At 48.9% G+C, this 20,519-nt stretch overlaps 1 long non-coding RNA gene across 1 annotated transcript in view; it reads left to right on the top strand.

Annotated features, from left to right (window-relative positions):
• The window catches only part of LOC146809727 (uncharacterized), a 90,277-nt gene extending 71,155 nt beyond the window's left edge, over positions 1 to 19,122 (top strand). Inside the window, exon 3 of the long non-coding RNA XR_014966479.1 lies at positions 19,013 to 19,122. This is a non-coding gene — a long non-coding RNA (uncharacterized LOC146809727). The remainder of the gene's footprint in view (positions 1 to 19,012) is intronic.
• Positions 19,123 to 20,519: the final 1,397 nt, after the last annotated feature.

Below are 20,519 nucleotides of genomic sequence, written 5' to 3'. Positions count from 1 at the left end.
TTCGTTTTAAAATTATTTTTAGCCATGCCGCACAGCATTCACATTGCTATACAGCATGGCTGCAAATCATTACCAAAATTGGCCATGCCCATGCTGCTCAGCATGAACAAAAGGCAATGGAAGAGTAAGTCTCGAAGGTGAGATCTATTCGCTTTGCCAAAGATTGTTGGGTTTCGGCCAAACACCCCTGTGATTCTGAGCAATACAGTTCATCTCCTCATGCGTGTAAGAAAAAAAAATGTAATTTGGAAAAAAATACTATCGCATTAAGAAATCAGTTTCGCCTGTGTCTTACTGAAAATATATTTGGAAGTTTTCCCAAGTTGTCCAAAGACAAATGGGCTTATTAGAAGTGCCTGTCCCAAAGCAAAACATAATTATAAATGCTAAGCAATTCGGCAAGGACGACCGGAAAGAAGAAACGAGCATTGGCATAGCAAAAAGGTCTCGCCTTTTGGACCTTATAAGTGGTTAGTTCCAAATAATAATGCCGTCATGCATTATTGGGAAACGTTCAGGACTGGAGCGACATGTCTGTACTGATGTGGAGGGAGGTGGTCACCAGTGACAGTTCTGTCACATTCAACTATGAACTTTTAAATAAACAAAACCAAGTTCATGGACTTAGGTTTAAGCAATGGAAAACGGTGAATAAGCCGACCTGAGTACAAGCACACAAGGAGTACGCAACTATAACAGCACGTTGATTACAGAGCTTGGGCCACTTTGGAGTTTCCTTTTATGATGCTTTCACGTCTCTTGCTCACTCACTCACTCTTAGGCTATCGCGACTTTCGGTTAATTTCACCAATACTGGCCCACCTGTCACTTCTATTTTTCCTGCTATTTCTAATTCCAACCAATAGCAAAACGTGAAAGTTGCCGCATGCGTGTTATCTGCCAATGAACGGAGAACAAACGTATCGTTGTTGTCCCGATTAGACGTGCTGAGAACAGATCCATGAAGGTGTCTGTCAGCGTGACTCTGCTCTGGCGAGGCTGCAGTGCTGTCACGTACTAGTGGTGACAGTAATTGTAACTGCACATATATAGCGCTTAGTACCCTTCACGAGTCGTAGAAATGAGAGAGCCCCGCCCTTGCGAAGCGAACGTTCATGTGTGGGGGCTGAGAGGGGAGGGTCTTGAAGCAGAGATGGGCCTCGGCAGCATTTGAGTTGCCCTCGATCAATGCTTTGCGGTTTGCCCCAAATACAGCGTAATTAACTCTCACGGCTTGCTGTGCAAGGAGTAAGGCGAGGGGATGCGACTGCTACAATCCTAATCAATTATTCCGCATTCCAGGGAGACCCACAACTTGCTATAATAGACTTCTTTTTTTGTTTTTGTTTTTGTTTTATATAGCGCGAACTAGACCCGAAGATATCGGGTATCGGAGCGCTTTACATAGCACCAGTTTGGTTACACAAGGACACATTCATTTTTGTTAGGCACGGGGAGATTAAGTGATTTGCCCAGAATCACAGGATGTTGAGCGTCGTTGCCGAGACTCGAACCCGGTTCCCCAGCTTCGAAGTCGACCGCTCTAGCCATAAGGCTACATCCTCTCCCCAGAATTAATTACGGCAAGACCGCGTGGGAGTCTTTGCTCGCTAGAACTGTGTGATTTTAGTCCTATGTAGAGGGAATTCCATGGGAGGCTTGAACGCATCCCCATTGGCCTTATGTGGGGATATACTAGGCTATGTCAAACAAGCGCTGAAAGACCAGCGCGGCCACGAAAGTTAAAGCGACGCGCAGTGTTTACCTTTCGGGAGCGAGCAGCAGCGGGCGCGATAATTGCAAACAGATGGTGCTCCCGCAAGGTAAACGCCATACATGCACGAGGACTCATTGGAAACCGTGCAGAACATGCACAAGTTTCCACAAAAGGCCGGAGTGATTCCAAGAGGTCACTTCAAAGCGGAACTCCGCGAAGTGGAAAAAAACCTCTGCCGTGCTAGGCGAAGCTCCGTGAGCAGCAGAGTGCGTTAGATAAATGCCGTTCGCGGTGATTTTCAGAGCCAGGTGCTTGTCTGCACTGTGCAATCATCGTGAACGGCACCATGCACAGAACAAGCGGACTCTGCTTCCTTTCTGCTGCTCGAGTAGATCTTTACTCGAGCGACTGCTTTCTCAACGCAAAGGGACGGTTTCCCAACGTGAATGGTCCCGAGCATAAGCGACCACTCGCAATGAGAAATCAGACCGCCCGCGTTAAGAAATCCCGCTGGGAGGATGAGTTTCCACGCTAGCGATTGCCAGCATAACGCAGTGTGCAGAAAACTCAGTGAGCGGAGTTCACCGCCCAGACTTAGTGGGACCCTTGTCTTATTTTGATCCCAGTGTATCTTCTGTATGCTGCTGCAGTGTCCCTTGTTTATCGACCCATTTATACGCCTTATATAAACTCCCTCACCCTTCCCGAGTAGTCTTTCTAATTTGTATTAGTGCCTGCATGAACATGAAAACAATGCTTCTTGATAAAATTGCAGACCCCTTTAGCATTCAAGTGTATATGGTATAGTGCAGACCTAACTGAAATGAAATGGAGTGCTAAACAACACAGTGAGCTCTAGTGTATGTAAAGATTTATTCTACAAAAAAAAACGGTTCTGATTTATCGATTCTGTAACGATTATTGTGGTTGTGTTAAAGTGCACTGAAGGCTCAAATGAGCTCTATCTGGCAGTATTGCAGCAACCCTAGATCCAAGTTCTATATCAAATAGGGATTTTAGAAGCGTAAATTAAAGATTTTCCGTCCCATGTCTCTCTTGCCTTGGGTATCTAAGATTGCTGAGACCCATGTCAATTCCATTCTGACAGGTTTTCTGGAAGATAATAACATCTTAGACCATTCTCTGAATGGCTTCTGTCTGGGCCACAGCACGGAGTCTGCCCTCCTAGCAGTGACCGAACATCTGAGGGCCGCGGTCGATGAGTGACGTACGTCGGCACTGATTTTATTAGACCACAGTGCTGTGTTTGACACAGTCTCCCACCAGATTCTGTTGCAACGGCTCAAGGAAGTGGGGGTTGAGGAATCTGCCCTTGGCTGGTTCACCTCCTTCCTTTCTGAAAGGTCCCTTCAGGTGATGGCTCCCCCTTTCTGCTCGCGGACTCACTGTCCTGAACTCCCTCTGAGGCGGAAAGCCGGAGGTTTTGGTAACTGCTCACGCACTTTTTTAAAACTGTCACTTTTGTTGATTTTAATAACAAAAACTAATCTGGGCTCACCTGTGTGAAAGCGCTGCCACTACGCGCTAGTCAGACCCTCCAGATTGAGCCGAAAACGCCCTCACCGCCAGCGCGGCAAAGGTGTAGCCACGCCCACTGCGAGGCCACGCCCTCTATAACTATTACAAATGTGCCGACCTCCCCAGCGCAGCGGGAGCGCCGTTTGCGCGCCGAAGGCGCGCCTAAGGCAAGCCCGTCTGCGCCCGTCCGCGCACGACCGGGCCTAGGGCCAGAACCCCTGCCTGAAATATCCTACCCTAATGTAAGCTACTCACGTAGAGAACTACTAAGCCTTAGACCCCCCCACCCCCTCCTGTGACTACATCCATGACTTTAATGGACCTTTCACTCGCTGCTCTCTATGCAAGCCAGCCCAGCTCACGCTCCCTACAAAACCTATCAAACCCGCCACCCTTAAACTTGCCTCACTGAACTGTCGCTCACTTCCGAAACATGCGACACAGATTACCCATCTCCTAGAAGATCAGGAGATAGATATACTCTTCCTCACGGAAACGTGGCTCGGTCCACACTCTCAATCAGATATGGTTCTAGCAACACCACGGGGCTACTGTATTCAGTCCCTACCCCGCCCTCTAGGCAGAGGTGGCGGTGTAGCCATCATCCATCGAGAACATCTCCACTGCAAAACCCACGATGCGCAGATTACCGACGCAGAAAGTCTGCATTTCACCTTTAAACTTAACCCAACCAATTCACTAACAGGACTTCTTGTTTACCGCCCCCCCGGCTTCCCAGGTCCCTTCGCCTGTTCTCTTCTAGACTTAGTTACAACCCAGGCCCATTCCCTATCAAACTTTATGATAGTCGGGGACCTGAACATCCATCTAGAAGACCCGGCAGACTCGGTAGCCAATGATCTGATCCAAGACCTAGCGGCTCTCGACATCCGCCTACTAAACTCCGGAGCCACCCACATCAAGGGCCATCTCTTGGACCCGGTGTTTACCAGCTCTCCCTCGATGCTAGCGAAGGAGGCCCTTCCCCCTCCCTTGGACAGACCACTTCCTTGTCCCCTTCCAATTACCTGGAATCTTCAGGAAACACCGAATACCGCCCACCTACAGTAAGGACAGGACCTGGTCCAGACTCCCCACGGAAGAATGGGCTAAGACCCTTGAAAGAACCACCCCTGCACACGCAGAAGACCCGGCCACGGCAGACAGAAGATTCAGGGACTGGATCACCTCCTCCCTAGACTTAGTACTCCCACTTAGAACCAGGGAAGACAAAAACGGTAAACCTGGCTCTGCACCATGGTATACCGCGGATCTCAGAATACACCGTAAAAATTGTAAAAAAGCCGAACGGCTCTGGAGAAAAAACTGGCGACACGCCAACAGAGGCCTACCAGTCTACGGTCAAACTCTATAAAGAGGCCATCAAACTAGCCAAAGCCTCATACTATGATACGCGGATACAAGAAGCATCTAACTCAGCCCGAGAATCCTTTTTAATCGTAAAGGAGCTGACCAAGGTCCCCATCACTTCCCCCTCTAACACCCCTAAAGTTGACAGAAGCAATGAGCTAGCGAACTTCTTCAACGATAAAATCACCCGCATCCTGGTCTCCCTCCCACCCCCCCGGACCCCCCAGCCACACGGAAAGCCGTATACTCCTCGACCAGGCTGAAAGTAACCTACGCCCCACTTTACCAACATTCCGACCAGTCACCCCCCCCTAGAGGTTGAGCGAACCCTAACGAAGATGAAAAGTGGGTCTCCCTTGGACCCAGCACCAATCGGGTTCCTCAAGACCGTTGCCTCAGTAATCGTACCTACTGTTACGGATCTCATCAACAGCTCGTTTGCCCACGGAACCGTCCCCGACAGCTGGAAGAGTGCTGTGGTTAAAGCACTCTTAAAAAAAACCTCAGCTAGACCCATCGGACCTGTCTAACTACAGACCAATATCTCTACTCCCTGGTATCAGCAAAGTCACTGAGAAACTGGTAAATACCCAATTATCCCAGTTCCTTGAAACCAACAACGTGCTTCGACAATCCCAAACCGGATTTCGCCCGGGCCATGGAACAGACACTGCACTCCTCGCAGTCATCGAGGAGGCAAGGGGCATACTGGATTCAGGAGGATCAGTGGCAGTGATCCTCCTGGATCTGAGCGCAGCCTTCGACACGGTCAACCACCGTATCCTTCTGCATAGACTGGCCGATGCAGGACTTACCGGGACAGCAATCAAATGGATTGAATCCTTCCTTACAGGGCGCAATTTCCAAGTGTGGGACGACAATCATCATTCATCCACCCTCCCACTCACAAGCGGCGTCCCCCAGGGCTCCTCCCTGAGCCCGACGCTTTTTAATGTCTATATGGCCCCACTCGAGGACGTGGTAACACCATTTAACATAAAAATGGTGAGCTACGCTGACGATACCCAACTAGTCGTCTCCTTGTCCCAGCTGATTGACCATCCAGAAAATCTGACTAACTGCCTCATAGGAATTCATAACTGGATGAATAACTCATCACTAAAACTGAATGGGACAAAGACGGAAGTGATGCTACTAGGAAAGCAATGGACGACCATCCCTCCAACACTCTGGCCCGATGTGTTCGGAGAAATCCCCCCCCCAAAACGTGAAATCAAGACACTCAGGGTGTGGCTCGAACCACAGCTCACGATGAAAACTCAAGCAACTAAAACCTCGGGCACCTGCTTCGGGCTCATGCGCACGACCCGTAAAATCCTGCCCTTACTGCCACCTACTTCCAGGAAGCTACTCATCCAGGGACTAGTGCTGTCCCGCCTGGACTACAGCAACCTGGTTTATCTGGGAGCCCCCGAGTCCACCATCACGAAACTCCAGCGGACACAGAACGCGGCGGCACGCATGCTTACTAACACCCCTTCCAGAACGTCCGCCAAGCCGGCCCTCAAAGCCCTGCACTGGCTCCCTGTGCGCCAAAGGGTGCAATTCAAAGCGATGTGTACAACACACAAGTTGTTCAACGGATCTGGTCCAGCGATTCTTAGTAAAATGATCACTCCCTACACAGCAACCAGATCCCTACGATCGCATAATGAGAACCTAGCCAGCACCCCTAGATTCAAAAGAACCCGTACAGGAGGTCGACAATTCTCCGTTCAAGCGGCTAAGGGCTGGAACGCACTCCCTCGCTCCCTCAGACTAGAACCCAACTACCTGGTTTTCCGCAAGAAACTAAAGACTCACCTGTTTCCTAAATAAATTCCTTCTGTTGCTCTCCCCTCCCTCTCTTCCCCCTCAACAGGATTTCAAGTCACATAGCGCGGGGATGCCCTTGGGTCACCAGGCGCTCTAGAAATCGCTAAAATAAATAAATAAAATAAATTATTCATCAAGGGGTGCCACAGGGCTCAGCACTGAGTCCTACGCTGTTTAACCTGTACGTTCAACCTCTTGCAGCGATGGCTTTGAGCAGAGGCCTGACAATAGTATCGTATGCCGACGATACACAGTTGGTGGTGGCACTCTCGGGTAACTCTGCACAGGATGCCTCTATGTTTCAGAGCGATCTCTTGGCTATTGCAGAATGGATGTCCGCCAACTGTCTGCAGCTTAACACAAGCAAGACTGAAGTTCTGTTGGTCGGGTGGGATGAAAAACTGTGGAATGAGCACTGGTGGCCCACAACCCTGGGTGTTGCCCCCTCCCCCAAGTAGTTGGTAAAGAATCTGGGTGTCTGGGTGGATTCGGCTCTCAGCTTTCAGGCCCAAACCAATAAAGTGACCGGGACCTGTATCGGTATTTTGCGGGGGGCTAAAACCATTGTTAGGATATTTTGACCCGTCCACTCGGCAGATTATCATTCAGGCCGCTATTTTGTCGCAATTGGATTACGCCTGCTCTCGCTACTTGGGAACCAACAAGTCAGAGATCTTGAGACTACAGAGGGTCCAGAATGCGGCGGCCACAACTCTACTTGGCCTCCCGAGAACCTGCTCCACCTCTGCTGCCATCCGCCAACTACATTGGTTGCCAGTGGCCAGAAGTGTGGTCGGCTTCTGGGTATATGGCTTGTGGCGGGTGTTGTTCCAGCCAGTCCCATGCTTCATAAGGGGATTTGAAAATTCTGGATCCCTCCAGAGTTGCCACTCGGAGTTTGGCTGGGAACAGCATAGCATAGTGTATATGTTTTAGGCGGAGCATTTCTTTTTGCGTCCTGGAAAGACTCTCTCATTTTCTGTACCTCTCTTGAAGTCTGGAAATTTCCTGACCTCGCTATTTTCCACCCTTAATAAGCCTTTGGTCTGTGTCTGTTGCAGTGTATAGTCTATTTTTTTTGTAGAAGTGTAAGCGTGCCAGCTCCAGGCGTTGTGGGGACCTGGGAAGAGGAGGGCATGCCAGGACCCTGTGTGCGTCCTTCAGGGCAAAGAAAGGAGACAGCACCTCTCCAGCTACCTCCTCGCTGAGTCATTGTTACAGGAAGATTATCATTCTATTCCCTTCAATATGTTCAAGAAGGCCCACTATACAGACGTTATTCTGACAGGAGCCATTTTCTACATCTTCTATGTGTAGTTCCAGCACTCTAACTTTGTTTTCCAGAGCGGTTACTCTCTCCGTCGTCACATACAACGCAGGTGACAGCTCTTCCAGGGTTCTCTCAGCTGTGGTTCCCTGCTCCGCCAGGCGGCACTGATTTTTTTCCTCAGTATCGCCATGCCTGTCACGAGGTGATCAAAACAGGCCACCAGTGCTTCACGAGATTCTGTTATGGCCTGCATAATGTCCTGAAATGTGGGAACCGTAGGAAGGGGGTTGGGGTGGGGGGTAGTGTCCTGCCTAGCTCTGTTTATCCTGTTGTATGTTGCACCATTCTGCTCTGGGGTGCCTGTGAGCATCTCCCTCCTTCAGGTTGGTTTTTCCATTTTCCATGCTGTGTGCTGCTTGGGGGAGGGGGGCGGGTTCAGTTTGAGGGACAATGCTAGCTGCTTCTTATAGGCTCTATGATGGGGCTGTCTGAATTTATGGAGATACCTCGCTACTATTGGTCTGCCTGAGCGGTCCGCCGGCATCTTTGGTATCAGCCCCTGGGGTTGGTGCTCGTGGCTGTTTTGCAAAGGCCCGATGTGGCGGATAGCCCTCCTCGTGTGTGGTCTATTGCTGCGCTCTGCTGCTCCTACTCTCTCTGCCTGGGCAGCAGACCGCTGTCAGCAGGGCCTCCGCCGGGCCTCCGCCGGGCCTCCGCCGGACGAGGGAAGGAGCCAGGATCCCAGTCAGCCTCCACACCCCAGCAAGTGTGACCAACTGTCTGTAAATTTCACGCACCATACGTCATTTGGACCTCACATCCGTTGTCTGCGATAATCCCTTTTGCGGACCCCTTTTGTCTGTGATATTGGGAATTGGGGAACACTGTTTCCCTAGGAGAAGCCTCAACTCCCTGATGGTGCCACAACGCACTCCTCCTCTGAGCACAAGCGCAGCCTTACCCGCCCATTGTCATTCTGTATGCCGACTGATTGTCACATACAGAATGACAATGGGCCAGTCTGTGCTGTTAAAGCATGTGGTGAGCCTCCTCCAGTTTGTCTAGGGCAGGGCATTCTGTTTTAACAGTACATAAAGAAAAAGGTTGCACCTCACCAGATGGAAGAAATGTACAGAATCCAGTTCATGAAAAGAAGCCAGCGAAAGAAGTTAAAAAGAAGGGGTTATAGTTCTTTCACAGTCTCATTTTAGAACTGAAGCATTTTTGTATGTAATGTATTATATATCTGGATTCAATAACAGAAGTAGCAGAATACCAGTTGGGCAGCACACTATGCTAAGCACAGATCTTTAGCTACTTTGTTTTAAGCCACACCCTTAATTACATCGGACACGTCCTTTAGGGAGACCGCCCCCCCCCCCCCCCCCCCCGCCCCTGTTTCTTTCATTCCACTTAAATCCCTGGAAACAACACCATGTCACAGTCACCTCAGGTCCCGGCCCTGGGCATCATGCATGACTCATGACTTCCAAGTTTTCAGATTGCCTAAGTGCAGGTGCATAGTGAACCCTGCCCCTCTCCACCACTTGCTTTAGGAACAATATAGGGGTGACGTTCTTGATGGGCCACTTCTGTCTGCAACTCTGCAGACAATGGCTCAGCTCCTAATTAATGTGAAAAGGTGGGGGAGTAAGTAAGTGAAGGGATGGGTTAATGGCTGGATGGATTAGTGAAAAGATGAATGTATGAGTGAAAGAGTGAATGGATGGATAATGAGAAGGATGGGTGGATGGATGAGTGAGTGGAAGGATGATTGAGAGAAAGGGTAAATAAAAGGACATATGGGTGGAATGGTGGATGTATGGGTGGAATGGTGGATGTATGGGTGGAATGGTGGATGTATGGGTGGAATGGTGGATGTATGGGTGGAATGGTGGATGTATGGGTGGAATGGTGGATGTATGGGTGGAATGGTGGATGTATGGGTGGAAGGGTGGACGTATGGGTGGAAGGGTGGACGTATGGGTGGAAGGGTGGACGTATGGGTGAAAGGGTGGACGTATGGGTGAAAGGGTGGACGTATGGGTGAAAGGGTGGACGTATGGGTGAAAGGGTGGACGTATGGGTGAAAGGGTGGACGTATGGGTGAAAGGGTGGACGTATGGGTGAAAGGGTGGACGTATGGGTGAAAGGGTGGACGTATGGGTGAAAGGGTGGACGTATGGGTGAAAGGGTGGACGTATGGGTGAAAGGGTGGACGTATGGGTGAAAGGGTGGACGTATGGGTGAAAGGGTGGACGTATGGGTGAAAGGGTGGACGTATGGGTGAAAGGGTGGACGTATGGGTGAAAGGGTGGACGTATGGGTGAAAGGGTGGACGTATGGGTGAAAGGGTGGACGTATGGGTGAAAGGGTGGACGTATGGGTGAAAGGGTGGACGTATGGGTGAAAGGGTGGACGTATGGGTGAAAGGGTGGACGTATGGGTGAAAGGGTGGACGTATGGGTGAAAGGGTGGACGTATGGGTGAAAGGGTGGACGTATGGGTGAAAGGGTGGACGTATGGGTGAAAGGGTGGACGTATGGGTGAAAGGGTGGACGTATGGGTGAAAGGGTGGACGTATGGGTGAAAGGGTGGACGTATGGGTGAAAGGGTGGACGTATGGGTGAAAGGGTGGACGTATGGGTGAAAGGGTGGACGTATGGGTGAAAGGGTGGACGTATGGGTGAAAGGGTGGACGTATGGGTGAAAGGGTGGACGTATGGGTGAAAGGGTGGACGTATGGGTGAAAGGGTGGACGTATGGGTGAAAGGGTGGACGTATGGGTGAAAGGGTGGACGTATGGGTGAAAGGGTGGACGTATGGGTGAAAGGGTGGACGTATGGGTGAAAGGGTGGACGGATGGGTGAAAGGGTGGACGGATGGGTGAAAGGGTGGACGGATGGGTGAAAGGGTGGACGGATGGGTGAAAGGGTGGACGGATGGGTGAAAGGGTGGACGGATGGGTGAAAGGGTGGACGGATGGGTGAAAGGGTGGACGGATGGGTGAAAGGGTGGACGGATGGGTGAAAGGGTGGACGGATGGGTGAAAGGGTGGACGGGTGAAAGGGTGGACGGGTGAAAGGGTGGACGGATGGGTGAAAGGGTGGACGGATGGGTGAAAGGGTGGACGGATGGGTGAAAGGGTGGACGGATGGGTGAAAGGGTGGACGGATGAGTGGGTGGATGAGTGAAAGGGTGGACGGATGAGTGGGTGGATGAGTGAAAGGGTGGACGGATGAGTGGGTGGATGAGTGAAAGGGTGGACGGATGAGTGGGTGGATGAGTGAAAGGGTGGACGGATGAGTGGGTGGATGAGTGAAAGGGTGGACGGATGAGTGGGTGGATGAGTGAAAGGGTGGACGGATGAGTGGGTGGATGAGTGAAAGGGTGGACGGATGAGTGGGTGGATGAGTGAAAGGGTGGACGGATGAGTGGGTGGATGAGTGAAAGGGTGGACGGATGAGTGGGTGGATGAGTGAAAGGGTGGACGGATGAGTGGGTGGATGAGTGAAAGGGTGGACGGATGAGTGGGTGGATGAGTGAAAGGGTGGACGGATGAGTGGGTGGATGAGTGAAAGGGTGGACGGATGAGTGGGTGGATGAGTGAAAGGGTGGACGGATGAGTGGGTGGATGAGTGAAAGGGTGGACGGATGAGTGGGTGGATGAGTGAAAGGGTGGACGGATGAGTGGGTGGATGAGTGAAAGGGTGAACGGATGAGTGGGTGGATGAGTGAAAGGGTGAACGGTTGGGTGGGTGGATGAGTGAAAGGGTGAACGGTTGGGTGGGTGGATGAGTGAAAGGGTGAACGGTTGGGTGGGTGGATGAGTGAAAGGGTGAACGGTTGGGTGGGTGGATGAGTAAAAGGGTGAACGGATGGGTGGGTGGATGAGTGAAAGGGTGAACGGATGGGTGGGTGGATGAGTGAAAGGGTGAACGGATGGGTGGGTGGATGAGTGAAAGGGTGAACGGATGGGTGGGTGGATGAGTGAAAGGATGAACGGATGGGTGGGTGGATGAGTGAAAGGATGAGTGAATGGGTGGGTGGATGAGTGAAAGGATGAGTGAATGGGTGGGTGGATGAGTGAAAGGATGAGTGAATGGGTGGGTGGATGAGTGAAAGGATGAGTGAATGGGTGGGTGGATGAGTGAAAGGATGAGTGAATGGGTGGGTGGATGAGTGAAAGGATGAGTGAATGGGTGGGTGGATGAGTGAAAGGATGAGTGAATGGGTGGGTGGATGAGTGAAAGGATGAGTGAATGGGTGGGTGGATGAGTGAAAGGATGAGTGAATGGGTGGGTGGATGAGTGAAAGGATGAGTGAAAGGGTGGGTGGATGAAAGGAAGGATGTAAGGATGGATGAGTGAGGTGAAATGGAGTGTAGATGTGCGTAAGGATCGATGGATGAGTGAAAGGATGGATTCATGGTGGATGGATGGGTGATGGGTTGGCCAAGTGAAAGGGGCATGAAGAGAGAAAGGGAGGGTGGATGGATGAGTGAGCGAAAGTAAGGATGGACGATTGACCGGATGGATAAGCAAATGGGTGTATGGATAAGTGAAAATAAGGATGTATGAGTGAAAGAATGCATAGATGAGTGAAAGGGTAGATGAAGAGTTGGAAGAAAGGATGAATGAGTGAAATGGTGAATGGATGGATGAGTGACTGGGTGAATGGATAGATGAATGAGTAAGTGAAAAGATGGCTGGGTAGGTAAATGGTTGGATGGATGGATGGATGGGGGGGAAGTGTAGATGGATGGAAGTGTAGATGGATGGAAGTGTAGATGGATGGAAGTGTAGATGGATGGAAGTGTAGATGGATGGAAGTGTAGATGGATGGAAGTGTAGATGGATGGAAGTGTAGATGGATGGAAGTGTAGATGGATGGAAGTGTAGATGGATGGAAGTGTAGATGGATGGAAGTGTAGATGGATGGAAGTGTAGATGGATGGAAGTGTAGATGGATGGAAGTGTAGATGGGTGGAAGTGTAGATGGGTGGAAGTGTAGATGGGTGGAAGTGTAGATGGGTGGAAGTGTAGATGGGTGGAAGTGTAGATGGGTGGAAGTGTAGATGGGTGGAAGTGTAGATGGGTGGAAGTGTAGATGGGTGGAAGTGTAGATGGGTGGAAGTGTAGATGGGTGGAAGTGTAGATGGGTGGAAGTGTAGATGGGTGGAAGTGTAGATGGGTGGAAGTGTAGATGGGTGGAAGTGTAGATGGGTGGAAGTGTAGATGGGTGGAAGTGTAGATGGGTGGAAGTGTAGATGGGTGGAAGTGTAGATGGGTGGAAGTGTAGATGGGTGGAAGTGTAGATGGGTGGAAGTGTAGATGGGTGGGGTGGAAGGGTTGATGGGTGGGGTGAAAGGGTTGATGGGTGGGGTGAAAGGGTTGATGGGTGGGGTGAAAGGGTTGATGGGTGGGGTGAAAGGGTTGATGGGTGGGGTGAAAGGGTTGATGGGTGGGGTGAAAGGGTTGATGGGTGGGGTGAAAGGGTTGATGGGTGGGGTGAAAGGGTTGATGGGTGGGGTGAAAGGGTTGATGGGTGGGGTGAAGGGGTTGATGGGTGGGGTGAAGGGGTTGATGGGTGGGGTGAAGGGGTTGATGGGTGGGGTGAAGGGGTTGATGGGTGGGGTGAAGGGGTTGATGGGTGGGGTGAAGGGGTTGATGGGTGGGGTGAAGGGGTTGATGGGTGGGGTGAAGGGGTTGATGGGTGGGGTGAAGGGGTTGATGGGTGGGGTGAAGGGGTTGATGGGTGGGGTGAAGGGGTTGATGGGTGGGGTGAAGGGGTTGATGGGTGGGGTGAAGGGGTTGATGGGTGGGGTGAAGGGGTTGATGGGTGGGGTGAAGGGGTTGATGGGTGGGGTGAAGGGGTTGATGGGTGGGGTGAAGGGGTTGATGGGTGGGGTGAAGGGGTTGATGGGTGGGGTGAAGGGGTTGATGGGTGGGGTGAAGGGGTTGATGGGTGGGGTGAAGGGGTTGATGGGTGGGGTGAAGGGGTTGATGGGTGGGGTGAAGGGGTTGATGGGTGGGGTGAAGGGGTTGATGGGTGGGGTGAAGGGGTTGATGGGTGGGGTGAAGGGGTTGATGGGTGGGGTGAAGGGGTTGATGGGTGGGGTGAAGGGGTTGATGGGTGGGGTGAAGGGGTTGATGGGTGGGGTGAAGGGGTTGATGGGTGGGGTGAAGGGGTTGATGGGTGGGGTGAAGGGGTTGATGGGTGGGGTGAAGGGGTTGATGGGTGGGGTGAAGGGGTTGATGGGTGGGGTGAAGGGGTTGATGGGTGGGGTGAAATGATGGATGGATGGTAGGATAGCTGATGGAGAGATTTGGAAGGGGTTGAATAGGTTTGGATATGGATGGGCACATAGATGGAAGGACAGAATGAATGGTGAAAGACTAAATGATGGATGAACGACTGAATGGATGCCACACCCCCCCGAATGACTCAACCCGCCATCCCAAACCAACACATGACGTCAGGCAGCAAGCGCAGAACTCTGGCTTCAAATGTTCCTTCTGCCTGCAAAAATGCAGAAACAAATTCCTTGTACGGTGCTGTGGTACCACCAGAGACATTCCGCTGTTGTGCCGCTGGGCGGCTTTGCTCAAAAGCCACCAGGAATCCGCACGAGCAGCCTTCCACCTTCTCCGCGGCCATGAGAGATGCATGAGGGCACGGCTCCGTGTAGCCCTTCTGTGGGGAAAGGTGGGCAAGACAACATAACCTGCACTTGCAGACAACAGCGTCAAAGGTGACTCCAGTCCCTTCCACCACAATTTATTTTTCTTTTAAAAATTTGTACCCCTAAGAATATTGTGACCGAGGCAACCACCCCTGTGGTCCTGCCCATGCTAGGCCACTGCCTACCAGTATGGACGACATCTGACTGTTAGACCTTGTATCCCTCAATGTCTTAAGTAACATTTCCTATACATTGACTTTCACATCCATGAGTCTATGTCTCTATATAATGTGTGTGATGTAACTCACTCCAATAGCCTGCCGTTCATTGTCTCTGTATGCGTGTGTGATGTAAAGTGCTCTGGTACGCTACGCTGGTATGAGAGGCACCATAAAACAAAATAAATACATATTATACAGAGGCACTGTTGGCGATAGTGAGGGAATCATTGAAGAGCCCCATCAAATATTGTTGTATCCTACGAGAACAGTAAAGTCATCATTTACTATGCTTTAGAAGCTAATACAGTGGATATAGAATGACAAATGTGTTGTTGAATGCACCATGTTTTCCCAAATTTTCTTGGGGGGTGGAAAAACCAAGGCTGTGAGTTTGTAACGCACAACTTTTAAATATCTGCAAATGAACTGTGCAAATGTTTCAGAACATATCAGCAGTTAGGAAACCACAAATGGACCACTTATTTGTAATTCAGAAGTGTGCTGGAAACAAAGTTTTAATAGGATCAAAACAATCAAGACACTTTACTTGGTGATGTTCAAATTATACATATTTGCCTAAACCACATTTCCATACATTAGTATTTGTGCGTTTTATAGTTTTATCAGTAAATCTGCATGTTGGCATTTTGCTCCCGTTCAATAGAGCATGTTCTGTATGTAAAAGACAGTGCCTCCTTCTGTCCTACAATTATGCCTTGACAGTGTTTACAGTTTCTAGTCTGTAGCACACTTCTGTCGATGAGAATCTGCAGTTTACAGCTCACAGAAATGAAACAACCTAAGCAGTATACTATTTCCAATATACAGGTAAAATAAGGAGGGCTGATATATGGCTAGCTACTAGAGATGTCATTATATAGTAATTTCAACTCCTATCTAACCACTCTGACCCACAATAATACCATAACATTCAGCAGTGTGCAGCCAATTGTATCTCATGCAGGCTGGTTAATAACTCCCTTTTCCTGCTTAATGCTCCTACCCGCACACAAGACCCGTCTGCTATGGGTATATTCATACCTCACTACTGTACCAGCCCCTATGCAAGTCATCACCAGCTGAACAGAACTGGAATGCTTTGAAGCGATCTGACACATAAAGCTGGCCACTTGGAGGACTGCACTCTAGTCAACACTGCAGGTTCCAATTAGCTACATCCCATGCGTGCTGATTTACATCTCACAATGGCACTGTCTGTAAAAATTTACCTTTTGTCCCAAAGTTTTGTCCTGAATTTTGACCTTCTGTCCTGAATTTTGACCCTGTGCCCTGAAAGTTTACACTCCTCGGCCTGGATTTGCACCCATGCCGGTTGGTCAACCTAACGCCGGCCCACTCCACGACTCATGTGGGGGCGCGTTCCATTTTGTGTGGCTGCTCACTGCCAGTTCCTGCAGCCTCTTCCTCTGGTTCAAAGTGACAATGTTAAGCCCACTTCTCCGCCATGTGTTCTGCACAATTGTGCCCCTGCTGCCCCACCTCCTCCTGTCTGGTTTTTCAGTATGCAGTTGGGGTGGGGATCAATCTGAGGGAGCACTAGCTTTTGCTGCTTACTTCATTGGCGTCAAGCCATGCCCTGTCATATAGAAGCACTCTGATGACAATCCAGGGATGTTGAATAGTGTCCTCGTGGTGAGGAGTAGACTCCGTACTCATTTGACTAAGGTGGGACGCCATATACAGTGAATTTACATGTGAAAAAAATGGGTTGGAATGATAGTGATTGCCAGTGGTTTAGACTATTTGCTAACATTACTCATCACACTTTCTGTCCATCATGATGCATCTGTATTTCCATCTGTGGATTATCTCAATATCGTGTGAATAGCTGAATTAGTAGTCTCTTCTTATACCACCCACAAGCCAGGAAGAACCAATGGTAAATCACCATCTCTGTCGACAGAATTGCAGTTCCATCATTTAGTATAAATAGGTGAGAGCAGACAATGAACGACTTGTTATGTGAGAAATTTTTCGTTTGATACCCTACACTTTACACTTTTCTCTTCCCTGCAACATTTTAGGCACGGATCTTGTATCTAACTAAACTCTGTACCCCTTTTCCTCCTAAGCGCACCATCCCCATTCCAGTCCCGGTGAAATTAATTGAACTGCCATTTGTATAAACGGTCAACTCTGTAATGGTAGTTGCGTGCTACATGTGCGTAGTACTACCTTGCACATATCTATCCTTTGTACGTAAAAAAACAAAGCAAAACCCTGTTCTTATGTACATTAGTCCTTTAGCTCAGTAATAATGAATATCTACACATGTAGAAACGCTCCTTGTTCCCCCCACCTGTGGCTGAATGAATATCTGCACAGGTAGAAATGCTCTTTTATTTTACCCTCAGCTTTCTGAATAGCTACACATGTAGAAATGCTCTTTATTCCACCCACACCTTCCCTTGCCTCTCACAAAGACGTACGGCTATCTCCGCTGTCCGCCTGCTTTGTTTTATCTTGCTTTGCTCTTATCGCACTCGTCCACAACCTCCACCCCCTGGACCCTCCCTGTTCCTTTCCCAACTACCAGAGTTTGTGCATGAACTCTGTCTGCAGCTGCAAGGAAGCAGAAAACTCGACTCATGGTTGTTACGGAGCTCTGTGGTTTTCAGAACTGTGTGTCTGTGGCTTCTTCCACAGTGTGATTATGGGACAGTCGTCTGTCTGATCTGTCTTCATCACTTGTAACACTTGTAAAAATGTTTCTCAGTCTTCGTGGCTTGGTCTAAGGCTTCCCTTCAGTAACGGTTAAAGCCCCTGTCTATAACCCTTGGGCTGTTACTAGATGCCAGAATTTGTATCTTTGTTTATTGTAGGCTCTAACTTGGGTGCAGTATAAATTGCATTGTGACCTTTAGACTGATCTATGATGTCTTGCTTGTTAAATTGTTTGATGTCAGGGTAGTTACTTCGGGCTTCTCTTTAAGGAGGAGCTCCATGGTTTGTCGATGGCTCATGTAAAATCAGCGGTTGGAGTGGGTTGTCAAATCTGGACATTTTCCTGAAAACTGTACTCCCAAAGCAGATATCGCCCTGTAATCCTAACCCTCTGTCCTTTCCTGAAAATTTCCTTTTCCTTTTATGTTAATGCACTTTGAAAATGCATCTAGATATTGCTCTTCCTTGTAGTACATTAGTATAGTATGTATGAAGTCGTGACACAGCCTATGTGACATAATGGTGACGGACCAACGTTCCTTTCAGTGGTGCACGTACAATGGCTTACTTCCGAATAATGGAGGAGCAAAGTAAAAAAAAAAAATATATATAAAAAATTAGAATTCCGGATCCATTTAGGCCCTAAAAAACATGTAGGCAACTTACACTGGAGGGTGGTATACTAAGATTTGCCATTCTTAAGACATGTTGCAGATGTAATATTTTATCATTAAATCTCCGTTTACTGTTTTTTTTTTCCATTTATTTGTCAGACCCATTTTCCCGTAGATTCTTTGTTATCCATGTAGGTGTACTTAAACTTAATTTCTTCACTTGTTCACTTGTTCACCTCTTCATCCTTTACCTACTGTGTGCCATCAATGATCCATAAATTCCTTATTGATATCTTCTCTTTACATTCATGAATGTTATTTTTAGCACTTCTGACACATTGTATTGATCTGACAAATGGGGACTGTGTAAGCAGACCGCCGCTACCCCTGGTGTGTCCTGTTACTTAGCAACAAGACGCATTACAGTTGGTATTTTTGAAGCTCCATGAGATAGACATGATTGATTGTGAAGAAGGTTAAAGAACTACCGATTTCTTTCTCTTAGGACTCTTGTAGATTTAACCTCATACATGCTCTTCCAACGTATTTATATACACAACATGACATGATGTTGCCGGGACTCCCTCGTGACCTATTTATGTCACTGTTATTTGTGCCTTTTCTTTCAGCCTGTTACTTTCCCTCTACCTGTGAGGTTGTCTGGAGGGAGTTTGCTGGTGCATCTCCTTTCTAGGCACATGTAAACTTCTTAATGTAGCAGCTTGGCGCACATAATCCTGGACACATCATTGTCATGTAGTTAGCATTCACAGTGATGCCATTCACGTAGCAGAACGATCTAAGAGTGATTCCAAGCCTGTTGCAAGACATCCTACATGATTAACGTGGAGGGTTGTATGTGAGAAGGTAAGCGCTGCTATCACAGCTTTGAGCTCTCCTTCTCCATGCCCACTGCTGATTCTCGTTTTCAGTTGCTGTATTGCCTACCACATCTCTCACTACAACAAAAGAATAATTAAATCAGGAAACATGAATTGGAAATAATAGACAATGATTTTTACCAGTTCCTTACTTGCTAATCTTTACTTCCTGATTTGGTCTCTTGGTAATCAGGTTTAGGAAGAGGTATGCACAGGTGCATGAGAGTGGCCATGCCGGGGGCAAAATAGACAAACCTGAGAACAGGAAGCAAAGGCATTGGGAAGGCTGACCACAGAAGACACACAAAAACAAATGTAAGTGTAGATAATATTGCTTGTGAGTTTGAGGTTTAATAGGAAACAATGACCATTTTTCTTAGCTCCAGCCCTTCCAATCTCCACTACTGCAACTACTCTGAGGTGAGCAGTTTCATTGCTGTCTAATAGAGGTGGGAGTGCATCTGCTAGTGCAAGACTGCAACTCTGTGAGAAGTGCAAGAGTGCTGTGTGGATTTAACAGTTCCCATCATGTTTTCAATGGGGCCATGGCTGAAGAGCTGTGATTGTTAAACGTCCGACATGTATTCTCATTCGCACAGTGCTGTAGCAATCGCTCCTTCAGCTGGATTGGCGTTCTGATTTCTCTAATGAAGCTGCCCAAATATTGGGGGTGAGGAGGAATATTAATGATCTCAGCTGTCTATTTAGCTTAGAGAACTGCTGTCCAGCGAGGGCTGCTGCCTATATAATATACCCCTTTTTCCTGTACTCATCACAGACTCCCATATCATGTGAACATCCAGTTTTGTTTACTGGCATCATCGAGCATAGCTATATCAGTTAATAGTCTGTGCATGCTTTCTTCGACCACTTATTGCTCTGACATTGACCCTCTTTTCTGGGTCACTGCTGGTGGCAACCCCTAATATCTCCCCAGGAGTTTGTAACAGCTGCTCTCTGGCTGACACTGGTCTGTGTAACCAACCCTGAAGACACGCTAGCGCACTTGCCTGCGTGGGTCCACACATAAATAGTGTACATTTGCAGAAACATGCTTTTCACACATTGAATAAATGTGTGTTACAGGGAGCTGGATGGGCAGAACTGCTTTGCCACCGCTCTTCAGGTAGGTGTAAGAAACAGAAGCACCTCCTACCTTTTTATTCCGCTGTTCCCACACTGAGCAGCTGTCAACACCCATATGCTTAGGGCTGTGAATTTGGCACCTGTCCTCTGAACCGATTCTGGCCATGGGCCCCATGCGCCCCAATTTCCTGGGTATAGTGGCAACACCACAAATTCAGGGATGCCATGGACAAAATCTTTGGGTGCCTTTGGGCCCCAAGGATCTGAGGTGGCTTCCATTCAATCTACTGCGGCACATTGGGGCTTGGCGCAGACTGTGTCACTTTACCTTGCACAAAGGTTGGGCCCTACTCTGGTTGTGACACGGGGTCCCACACCTCTTATTGCACAGCAACCTCATGCGCTGATGCTAGAAGAGGCGCTGGGAGTTCTCTCAGGCTCAGAAGCCCATCCAGAACGACCTCAATTGGCGTCAAATTCTTTCTCACTCAAAACTCAATACCATGAATATGATCCTGATCTTGACATGGTGGGCTGGATACTTCTCTTGACACTAGCCTCCATTTACCTTTACTGCCTGTGGTTACTGAAGAATGTGCCTCTTTTGCTACTAT

Source organism: Triturus cristatus, chromosome 7 (assembly GCF_964204655.1).
Source record: "Triturus cristatus chromosome 7, aTriCri1.1, whole genome shotgun sequence".
In the NCBI taxonomy this organism is placed as follows: Eukaryota; Metazoa; Chordata; class Amphibia; order Caudata; family Salamandridae; genus Triturus; species Triturus cristatus.
This window is presented reverse-complemented; position numbering and strand designations above follow the sequence as displayed.